The following is a 13,066-nucleotide window of genomic DNA, read 5'->3' as shown; positions in this document are numbered from 1 at the left end:
TACTATGTATTTTTATGCACTATGTGGTAAAACCTATGTCGGTCAAAGGCTTCTAATTAGCCTGACGACATTATCTATGAAACATTTTTAAAATGCCGACAATAAATAAATATTTGAATTGAATTGAATTGAACAAATAACGTTTAACTAAATATTTCCCAGGACAATAATTATCACATCGATGGCATAAAAAAAGACAGTAATATTAACAGTAATATTAGTTGACGTTGTTAATCTGTGAAACTTATTTAACATTTCTGTAAATCCGAATACCCTAATGTGATCAAGTGAATAATATCATTACGAATGCCACGATTTGCTGAAAAAAGCCAATCGGACAGCTCCTCATTCAGGAATTTCTGCACTTGATGTTTATAGATAGAATGCGCTTGGCCAAGGAGTTCACAACATTGCCATCCGGAAGTATAACGGACCAACACACAAACTCTGTGTAACCATGAACTTTTATAGTCTGGTTAATACAGTTTAGTGAGAACAACTCACAAACGCGGATGGCAAAAACAATAACAAAGGCCTGAGTGACGTCATCTGCATACTATCTATACTGCACAGATGGAGTAGAGGGTGTGGTCATAAGTTAAACCTGGGTATTATCCACCCGAAACCATCACATTGAAAGCATCAAAGGGGCATTAATAATACTTGATGTCATAAATAGATGAAAACTGTTGAAAACTTAGTGTAGACCTGAAATCCTTAAAGCAATTAAGTGAATACATGATTTCGAATGCAACGATTTGCGTAAAAATGCCAAAGTGACAACTTTTTACAGTGTCGAAATTGGTTGTTTTTGAGAGTGTTAGTGTCGTAGGTACATATTTTATGATATCTGTTTAACTCAACGAACTTTCAAACTGACTTTAAATTATAAAAGGAAATCAAGTTATCTGTTTATCTATCAGTAAAAAATACATTTCTAATTTTCAAATCCTTCAGTAGCGTTGTGCGCCGTATAATTTTTTTTATTGACTCAAATAAGCACAATGTTTTCCGTTAGGCTAATTTATATATATATATATATATATATATATATATATATATATATATATATATATATATATGCTACCGAAACCCACACACACACACACACACACACACACACAATATATATATATATATATATATATATATATATTATGTGTGTGTGTGTGTGTGTGTGTGTGTGTGTTTCAGTAGCATCAGACAGGCAGAAATCTACGAGCTGCTTGATCCTTTTAGATTAAGATTCTAATCAATCCCGATTTTCCTGCGAGATTTCACTCGTCGAATACCGGGTTGAATAATAATATCATAACAAGTTGACGACACTTACTATTCGCTGCTGCTCCTCTTCCCCCGGGGTGACCGATCAGGTCTTCACAATGTTATCCCTAAGAACTTCTAAAGTACCTTGTAGAATAGAACTAGGCCCTTTGCTTGTGAGGCCAGGGCTCTGGTACCAACTAATCAAAGTATCACCCCCCCTCCCCACCCCACACACTTTTGCAGTAGATTAAGATCACCTGGGGGAAAGCCCCAAAATGTCGAGATTGTATTCTTTGGGGAAACCCATGCCGATAGGATTAGCGTGCATTATAGAATGTAATTATTCCTTGTCTTACGTGCGTGAGTCAAACGCCAGTTGCCAAATTGTCTTCTCATCCTCCTCCTCCTCCTTTACCCTGGCCTCCCCCCTACTCCTACTTCTTCTTCTTCTTCTTCTTCTTCTTCTTCTTCTTCTTCTTCTTCTTCTTCTTCTTCTTCTTCTTCTTCTTCTTCTTCCTCCTCCTCATCCTTCTCCTCCTCTTCCTCCTCCTCCTCCTCCTCCTCCACCTCCTCCTCCTCCTCCTCCGCCTCCTCCTCCTCCTCCTCTCATTCCTTACTCTGGCCTTCCCCTCATCCTCCTCCTAATCTTCTTCCACCCCCTCCTAAAGCAAAATCTATCAATCTTCCTCTCCATTTCTCATTCCACCCCCCCCCCCCCCCCCCAAACAAAACAAATAATTAAAAAAAAAAAAAAAAAAAAAAACTCCAACAAGCAAACAATCGAACTTCAGCATTTATACATCACAACATCCACTAAACGCGCCCAAGAGGTATAGATAATATGCGCTTGGCTAAGAAGCTCATAACATTGCCATCCGGAAGTATAACGGATCAACACACAAAACGGTGTGTATCCATGAACGTTTATACTCAGGTTAATACAGTTCAGTGAGCATTACTCATAAACGCGGATGGCAAAAAAAAAAACGACAACAAAGACCCGAGTGACGTCATCTTCGAACTATCCATACAAGGTCTCCCTAGTAAAATAGTAACACTAAATATATAGGTCAAAACATGACACCTGTCAGGCGATGAAAGATTTTTTTCGTCGGAGAGCAGAAACATCGCTATTAATGCGCACGGTGAGTACGGTGAGATCAAGTGAGTAAAGCGCCTTTCCAAAGGACTCAACAATACGCCACTCAGAGGGGGACTCGAACCCTGAGCTCCCCGGTCCGAATTAACAGTCATTAAATACATGACTTAAGTTTATGTTTTATAGTTTCTTGAAATTATGGCAAACACCAAAATTTCATATGTGAAACAGCGCCTCAAAACGGTACTTTGTCGGGATGGATCGGACCGTGATTAGCCTTCGAAAACTTAATGATGCTTTGTATTTAGCCAAAAAGACCCATAACATCCGCCACCGGATATAGATAGTTCGAAGATGACGTCACTCAGGTCTTTGTTATTGTTTTTTGCCATCCACGTTTATGAGTAATGCTCACTGAACTGTATTAACCTGACTATAAACGTTCATGGAATCAAACAATTTTGTGTGTTGGTCCGTTATACGCATACTATCTATAACGTACGAACCAACATACACAACTATGTACGTTTATAGATGCTGTGCGCTTGGCTAAGAAACTCACAACATTTCCATCCGAAAATATAAGTGATCAGCACACAAAACTATCTATGTGTCACCTTGAACTTTTATAGTCTGGTCAATACAGTTTAGTGAGAATTACCCATAAACATGGGTGGCAAAAACAATTTTAAAAAAAGAGCTGAGTGGCGTCAATTTCATTCCTTCTATTGCCGCTTTGCTGACTTTTTACTCTTTTTGATGATTCTTTTACGCGCCGACTGACAGTTTCAGCATCGCCATCGTTAACTTATAGCCTGACACTAGAACCAACTTGGACATTTTAAGGTTTGTGCCGCGCCAAGTGAGTTGTTGTAAATAGAGCTCAAGGAAATAAGGGATACCATTAGTTGAAATATTGAATACAACTCACGATAAATTTTCTTTTGTGGCCAAAGACTTGTCTTTTGATGTAATTTTTTTTGGTCAGTGTCAGGCTAAACGTTTACTATGGCTACGAGTGGAACCGTCGCCATCGTTATGGTATAGCCTGACACTGAAATCCAAAAGACTGGCATTTTGACGTCATTTTTTGGTCAGTGTCAGGCCATAGCTTTACGAAGGCCACGGTGGAAGCGACTTTCAGTCGTGAAATCACTGATGGAAACGAAATTTGCGTCACCCAGGTCTTTTGTTCTTGTTTTTCGCAAACCGTTTGCGATTAACTAGCGTCCTGTCCAAAAGGTAGCAAGCCATTTCTATTTACCCTTTCACGATATAGAAATAGAATTAACTCTGGTCCCATGGGCTGAAGGCTTTAAAAGACTAAGGGTATAATATATACATATATATATATATATATATATATATATATATATATATATATATATATATGTTTGTGTGTGTTTGTGTGTGTGTGTGTGTGAGTGAGTGTGTGTAAGTGGGTGAAAAACTATTTTAAACTAACGAATCTATTTACTACTGACCGAAATTCTAACCTAGAAAACAAAAATCCCCGACTGAGAGCATTGCATTTCAAAAAAATAAAAAATCAAATATCCCTAAGCCATAACGTATAGTTTCAGATGACATTTTTGAGTTTGAGTTCAGCAGGTGTTTTAAAGCGTAACCAAATATATATTGTACTTTGATAATCTCGGTGAACAAATACAAAGTAAATATGGAACACAAGTGCAATATACAAAAACTGGTTCCTGTCTCAGTAGAAGTGTAAAATCAGTCTTCCTGGGGACTGGATACAAACTTTGTGTAAATTATAATCATCTGGTTTCAGAGTGATATCACCTTAGTTTCCAGTCTAAATATATGCTGGTCGTCAAAAATATCATCCATCCTCGCTCTTTTGCGTCCTATAATCCTAAGAATCTTACTATACATCCTGCTACTGAAATAGTTATGCAATCTTATGATTCAGTATGTAACCTATTCATTATTTGCCCTTCCAATAAGTTTCGAACCGGAATAGAGGAAGGTGTGACGTCACGACTTCTCTGCCCTATTTTAAAGTGTAACCAAACACAGTCAAACCGTAGCCATCGTTAACTTATAGCCTGACACTGACCAAAAAAAAAACGACGTCAAAAGACACGTCTTTTGCCACAAAAGAAAACAAATCGTGAGTTGTGTACAATAGTTCAACCAATGGGACCACTTGTTTCCTGGAGCTCTTCTAACGACAACTCACTGGACGCTGCACAAACCTAAAAGAATGACGTCAAGCTATAAGTCCTTGTGGGTTCTCGTGTAGGCTATAACATAAGTTATCGATGGCTACGCTTAAATCCCACTAAGACTTAAAGTTTGAAGTCATTTTTTAAGGTTTTTGTAGCTTCTGGTGGCGTGTCGTTAGAAGAGCTCAAGGAAACAAGTGATTTCATTGGTTATACTATTGAATACAACTCACGATTTGTTTTCTTTTGTGGCCAAAGAAATGTCTTTTCACGTCATTTTTTGGTCTGTGTCAGGCTCCATGTTAACGATGGCTACGGCCAAACACAGTCTACTTTGATAATCTTGGTTAACGAAAACAAGGTAAAATTACCAATTATAAAATGTAAAAAGTAATACACAATATAATGAATATAGCAGCTTAAGATAAAAAAAGAACTAAATACCAAACAAACAAAAAACGTGTCGGGCTCAAAACCCTTCTTCAGCCAACAACAAAAACAATAAATGCATAAATGCATTACATTAAAACCAGATAGAAGAAAGTTTGTAAACATTCCCTTAGGGCAGAGTGGAAAAAAAGACATGTTGTCATATTATTATTTGATATTTCGAAAACTGTGTCTTTGACTTGCTGACTTATGAGCCATTCGCATCTCTGTCATCTGACTGGCACGTCTCGGCTGCTCATAAACATGGATGGCAAAAAACAAAACAAAAAAACAATAACAAAGACCCGAGTGACGTCAACTTCGTTCTATCTATAAATGGCGTCAGAATACAAGTCCTAGTGTCAGGCTATAGATAGTATGCGCTTGGCTAAGAAGCTCAAAACATTGCCATCCGGAAGTATAACGGACCAACACACTAAACTTTGTGTGACCTTAAACGTTTATAGTCTGGTTAATACAGTTTAGTGAAAATTACTCATAAACACGGATGGCAAAAAACCACCCAAAAAACAAAGACCCGAGTGATGTCAACTTCGTTCTATCTATAAGGTAACGAAGGTTACGAACTGACAAGGACTGACAACTGACAAGTTTGACGTCATTTTTAGGTTAATGCATGGTCTACTCAGTTGTCGTTAGTGGTGCTCATGGAAACAACGGATCCCATTGGTTGAAGTATTGAATATAGATAGTATGCGCTTTGCTAAGAAGTTCACAACATTGCCATCCGGAAGTATAACGAACCAACACACAAACTATGCGTAACCATTAACTTTTATAGTCTAGTTAATACAGTTTAGTAAAAAGTACTCATAAACGTGGATGGCAAAAAAAAACAAACAAACCAATAACACAGACCTGAGCTTCATACTCTCTATAGATAGAATGAAGTTGACGTAACTCAGGTCTTTGTTATTGTTTTTGGCCATCCACGTTTATGAGTAATTCTAACAAAACGGTATTTACCAGACAAACGATAGTGTGCGCTTGGCCTAAGAAACTCACAACATTGCCATCCAGAAGTATAATAGACCAACACACAGAACTTTGTGTAACCTTAAACGTTTATAGTCTAGATAATACACTAAAGTGAGAATTATAAACGAGGATAGCAAAAAAAACAAACAAAAAAAACAAAACAATAACAAAGACCCGAGTGACGTCAACTTCATTCTATCTATAAACGTTTAAGGTTATACATACATAGTTTTGTGTGTTGGTCCGTTATATTTCCGGATGGCAATGTTGTGAGTTTCCTATCCAATCGCACACCATCAAAAATCACAGTTGGTTTTAATTTGGTGGCCGTCACCTTGCATTTTGAAATACCTTTTTTGTGGCTATTATCAGGCTGTGAGTTTACAAAGGCGATGCTCCAAGCTGACGTAGTTGAGGTTGGTCATTAATCCCCTATAATTAATTATAAAAGAGAATAATTATATACTAATCAACTATCAAGGAAGCAGATATTGCTTTCTTGGGCTCGGTGGTGACGCACGACTTCTGACAAACTTTGTACTCAAAACTTCTAATATATAAACAGAAAGAGGAAGTAAATCGAAAAACATGTTGATAAATATAAAAAAGGTGAAACTTAAATTTACCAGTGAACTGTCTGTTGTAATCTGGAAATTCACGTATTTAAAATAAATGGCCAGAAAAAGTCGTCCTTGTTTGTTTTGTTTTTATTGTTTTTAAGGGTTTTACGGCGCTTGAAACACATTTAGGTCATATCAGCGCCAGTATTAAGGAAGAAAATGGGATAGTAAAAAGTTCTAGAATTACAATTAAAACACCCAAGAAAAAGTACGACAAAGGGGAACTGAGAACAAATAGGGATCAGATGTAGATTCCAAGAGCATACCACCAATGTACTTAGTTTGAGATCACCTATAAGTCTCATCCAGACACAAGCACAAAATCCAACAAAGAGTAACACACTCAAATGCTTACATTATACATTGAAAATAACAAATATAATAATACATAACAGAGAGATGATTTACAAGGAAAAAAAATATCATCTCCCAAAACAATAACTATGCATTTGACTGTTTCCCTCCCAGCTAGGATTCCGGCCAGTGCCAGGACAAAACCAAGTAATCTCATTCCGAGACAAAGACAGAAAGCATGTTGGAAAACAGATATAAGGGGATAGAAGACACAGTATGTACCTCCCTGCCCGCTATGGGAGGTCAGGATCCCCACCCAGAAAAGTCGTCCTTCAAAGAGATTGATCGATTTAAATGACGATCATCTTGGTAAACACTCTCAAACTCGGGACACTGACAGTTGTGTAATTGGATTCAATAGTCTGATGTCACGTCGCCCAGCAAAGGCGAACAGCGTGGTTCTAAACACAGAAAATTGGTACTTTTTATTCTTCATGCTGGCTAGAACTTTTCATATGTCATGTGATCAGAATGTATAAAAGTCAAAACATGATCATATTTATAATGTTTTTCTCCTCTGGATACTTTTTTATGCTCGTCGGAGAAATATTTCCTAAGGGCGTCCGCCATTGTTCGGATAGTTTAGAGCCAGTTACTTAGTTACTATGCGTCATTATGGGGGAAGTGACGTCATGACTGTTGAAGTCATCATTGAAGGCATCACTTTTTATGTGCAGATCATTACGAACGATTGATGACTCATGATCGTGTATTTGTCGCTTTTAATGTTTTGGTCACAAAGGAATTGATAGACAAAAAAATAAAGGGTGGTTGTAATGATACAGTATTCACATTCTTGTATGAAAGCATCTATAATAAGTCTTATTCTTTACTTCGTACTTGAAATTTTATTCACTTTTCAACATAATGTCTACTTTCACACAGTACTCGATCGAAACAATTTGTAACAAATAAATAAATAAATAAATAAATAAATAAATAAATAAATAAATAAATAAATAAATGAATGAATAAATAAATAAATTTCCCTGTATTCAACCAATAGGGGAAATTTGTCTCTTGGGTCTATTCCAAGGGAAAACTGGAATAACACAGGCGTCAGCCGCAGAGCAACTCCGCAAATTGAACTAGGACGATATAACTTGCTCAAGGCCACTCAGCGCAGCGGGTATTCGAACATGGTACTTTTCGGATACGAAGCAAAGGCCGTACCGCTGAGCCACGCTGTCCCATGAGACACACCGTCTCAAAACGGTAATATATCGGAATTAAATGAACTCAGAAATAGGATTCAATAGTCTGATGTCACGTCCGCCCAGCAACCAGCAGCTTGGTTCTAAACAAAGAAAATTGGTACTTTTTTTTATTCTTCATGCTGGCTAGAACTTTTTAACATGTTATGTGATCAGAATGTATAAAGGTCAAAACATGATCTGAAGGAACTGAACGACGTCTATGCCATGGCTATTGTTGGTTATGAAATCAACATGTTTGTTTATGAAACTGTGAGTCCGGATAGCTCAGTTGGGTAGGGCACTCGATTCATACGCGGGACCGAGTTGTGGTTTAAGGGTAAGTATAAAATAATAATGATGATCATAATAATAATAATAATAATAATAATAATAATAATAATAATAATAATAATAATAAATAATAATAATAATAATAATAATAATATAATAATAATAATATAATAATAATAATAATAATAATAATAATAATAATAATAATGATGATGATGATGATGATTTTTAATATGCTTACCCCAAAAATAACAGCTCTCGAATGAAACAATATTATAATTACTATTGTGAGCACTGCCTCTCAAATATTGATAACATGCGCTTTGCTAAGAAACTCGCAACATTGCCATCAGGAAGTATAGCGGATCAAAACACAAAACTATGTGTAACTTTGTACGTTTACAGTCTGATTAAAACAGTTTTGTGAGAATTACTCATAAACACGGATGGCAAAAAAAAAAAAAGAAAAAAACAAAAAAAAAAAACCCCAAAAAACACACAAAAAAAAAAAAAACCAATAACAAAGACCTGAGTGACGTCAAATTCTATCTATAGATATAAATAAGGTACTGAAATACTACAATAATGTCTTGCCTTTTTGAGTAGAGAATTAATTGTGTTTTTCAAGTCAACATGGTTGGAATTAATGATTCGATCGTGACTTAGCATTAGCCAATCAGAATATTCCCTGCCAAGTAGCCCGTTCCGTCCCTATCGATGGCTATAGATAGAATGAAGTTGACGTCATTCGGGTCCTTGTTATTGTTCTCAATAAACTGTATTATCCAGATTATAAAAGTTATTGGTTACACAGAGTTTTTTGTGATGGTCTGTTATACTTCTGGACTATAACGGACCAACAAACAACACTATGTGCAACCTTGTACCTTTATAGTCTGGTTAATACAGTTTAGTGAGAATTACTCATAAACGCGGATGACAAAAAAAAAAAAAAAAGACCCGAGTGACGTCAGCTTCATTCTACCTATAGATTGAACAAAATTGGCGTCACTCATCTCTTTATTAATGTTTTTAGCAAGCCATTTTTACGAGTCTGTAGTTTTTAATAAATTGTATCAATCAGGCCATAGACGTTTAAAGTTACACATAGTTTTGTGTGCTGCTAATGTTACATCCGACTGGCGAATGTTGTGACTTATTTTGGCTAAGCTCATGGCATCAATAAACGTTTAAGGTTCCTCACTGTTTTGTGCGTTGGTACGTTATATACAGCTGGCGGATGTTGTGAATATTTTACCTAAACGCATATCATCAATAAATTGAAAATCTCCAAAGACGTGCGACCAAAATGCCGCATGATCTCTATCTATTATAGCTAGTATGAAGATGACGTCATTCAGGTCTTTGGTATTGTTTTATTTATTTTTTTGTTATCCGCGTTTATGAGTAATTCTCACTAAACTGTATTAACCAAACTATAAACATTGAAGGTTATACATAGTTTTGTGTCTTGGTCGCTTATACTTCCGGATGGCAATGTTGCGAGCTTCTTAGCCAAGCACATACTATCTATAGGTCGTGTGTGTAGAAAGATTCTGTTTCTTATCCACTGAAGCTGGTACTTATTGGACGTAGTCTCCGAGACAGCCGCCGCCGCGACGGAACTCCTCTCTGAACTTTAATTGTTCCATGCGTCCCGTCTATCTCTGTGGTTTATTCTCGCTCCGCATCCAGGCCTCTATCTTTCAAGACCACATTCTCCGTGTCCTTCCTTTGGGATCCTTCTTGGACGTAGTCTTCGAGACAGCCGCGACGGAACTCTTCTCTGGATTTCAACTGTGCCATTCGTCCCGTCTATATCTGTGGTTTTCTCCGCATCCAGTCCGCTATCTTTCAAGACCACATTCTCCGTGTCCTTCCTTTGGGATCCTTCTTGGACGTAGTCTCCGAGACAGCCGCGACGGAACTCCTCTCTGAACTTTAATTGTTCCATGCGTCCCGTCTATCTCTGTGGTTTATTCTCCGCATCCAGGCCGCTATCTTTCAAGACCACATTCTCCGTGCCCTTCCTTTGGGATCCTTCTTGGACGTTGTCTCCGAGACAGCCGCGACGGAACTCCTCTCTGGATATCAACTGTGCCATTCGTCCCGTCTATATCTATGGTTTTTTCCGCTTCTTCTTCTTCTTCTTCTTCTTCTTCTTCTTCTTCTTCTTCTTCTTCTTCTTCTTCTTCTTCTTCTTCTTCTTCTTTCAGCTTATACCGCATTTCGCAGGGTTGCTATAATGAATGCCACATCTCCATGTATCTCGGTTCAGAGCATCATCTTCCTCCAGGCCCAGTTCGTTCATATCATCCTTTACCTTAATCAACCATCTAGTCTTTTTTCTCTTCCCCGCTAATTGTAAGTCCAATACCTTCATTCCCACGCACTCCCTCTCTCGTCTTTTTACATGTCCGAACCATTCCAATCTATCTTCTCTCATCTTTTATTGATACACTCTCCGCATCCAGTCCGCTATATTTCAAGACCACATTCTCCTTGGCCTATAACTAGATGGAAGAAAAGTTGCGACATCAAACCCTCTACTCTTTTGGTTCCTAAATCCTTGAGAATTTGTATCGATTTAAATGAACCTCGTCTTGGCAAAAACTCTCAAACCTGTGACTTCACGAAGTCTTCTTTAAAATCCCAGGATTAAGAGTTTTGTTTCCAGGATGAGGGTTAATTTAATCGATCAAGCATTGAACGACGAGTTTTCTGGCCAAATTTTTAAATACTTGTTTTTTTCCAGTGTGTAGCAGTAAACTGGTTAAAAATTCTCATTATTATCCCCTTTCGTTTTGGGGAAAAACCCAAGGATTCTTTCATCTCTTTGTATTTATTAAACGAGTTATTTTTTATTGTCTCCAATAGAGCAGTAAAGTTAGGTGCCCCAAACGTAAACAATAACAAGTTGCTTGTGATTTCCGTTAGGGACCGGAATAATTTACGCACAATATAGGTCTCACAATTTTGTAGTTTGAGTTGTAGGCAATACACTTTCAGTATTGAAAATATGTTTACATAAAATCTAACAGTTGCAGAAATAATAATATAAGGCTAAATTATTATGAAAATCAGGCTCCGAATAATTCTCGTTTTGTTCACACCAGCGCAATAATTTGCTCTGGTCTAAAAATAGATAGACTGTAACTTTTGATAAATTTTAGAAAATTTTACCTTTTGTTCCATAAAATATCCATATCTAGACATTATTTTATGCATGATCGAGTATTTATGAATATGTGTTTCTTTTGCCACCTAACAGCCAAATTTTAAAGGTTATTTTTTTCTATTTTTACATTGGAACGTGAGCTGTCAAGACAGGAACATGTGGTTTGCCACGTGCTTCTCGACCTTTGTTTACGTTTGGGGCACCTAACTTTACTGCTCTATAACACAACGAGCTTGGGAGTATGTGCAATTGCACGATAAAAATATTATGAGTTAAATAAATATAAATGAATGAAAGAAAACGTTCATTCCACCCTTACAAGTAACATTATTATATATTTTGTTACTAAATGGTATGGTATCGGTACTTCTATTCACCATAATTTGTACCTTTCTCCATCCAGCTTGAATGACAAAGTGACCCAAAACTAAAAACGTTGGATTTGTATTCATGCGCACCAAAAGACTATTTATAATTACCAATCAGCTGTCTTTAATACCTTATTTCACACCAATAAAATGTGCGAAAATATTCTGCAATCGTTGAATAAAACTTGTATTCAATGCGTTCAAAGGAACACAAATTCAATGATTACGTTTTTACTAAGAAATTATAGGGTTTTCCAATGAGAGGGTGGAATAATAATATAGCTAGTACAACAACAAAAAAACGAACGAGTTCAAGGACTAATTTTCTCCGGTACGAATCCAGTTTTATTTAAAAAAAAAAAAAAGATTTTGACGCGCAGTGATATCCCGTACATAATGATAGCTCGTAAACTTTGAGAACAAATCGTTGAAAAAAAAAGAAAAAAGAATACATTTAGAAATAAAGAAATAACATCCGCGAGGTTATTAGAGGGGTTAGATAATAAAAAGCATTCTTTAACTCTTACGTTTGAATATTTTCAACTCGATCGCAATGCACTTTCCCCAAGGTCACCCACCAAACGGTATCGGGAACTCGTTTGAAATTCCAAACGTAGTTCAAGAATCTTTTATTATTGATCAAGCGTTTAAGAATTTCAGATATATTTCTGTTATTGGAGTATTTTTGGTCTGTCAATGCTATGAAATGTTTACATTGATTTGGGGAATGTATTAAATTATACTTATTGCATTTTTTATCAAAGACGCTTTAAAAATTTACTGCCATAATAGGATTCAATAGTCTGATGTCACGTCCGCCCAGCAACGAGAAGGTTGGTTCTAAACACAGAAAATCAGTACTATCTATTCTTCATGCTGACTAGAACTTTCTCACGTGTCATGTGATCAGAATTTATAAAAGTCAAAACATGATCAGATTTATAATGTTTTTCTCCTCTGGATACACATTTAGGTTCCTCGGAGAATTATTTAAAAGGCCGTTAGCCATTGTTCCGATAGTTTAGAACTAGTTACTAAGTTACTATGCGACATTACGACGGAAGTGACGTCACAACT

This window comes from Berghia stephanieae, chromosome 11 (assembly GCF_034508935.2).
Source record: "Berghia stephanieae isolate SIO BIC M18660-M18661 chromosome 11, UCSD_Bste_1.3, whole genome shotgun sequence".
NCBI lineage: Eukaryota > Metazoa > Mollusca > Gastropoda > Nudibranchia > Aeolidiidae > Berghia > Berghia stephanieae.
Note: the sequence above shows the minus strand (reverse complement) of the source record.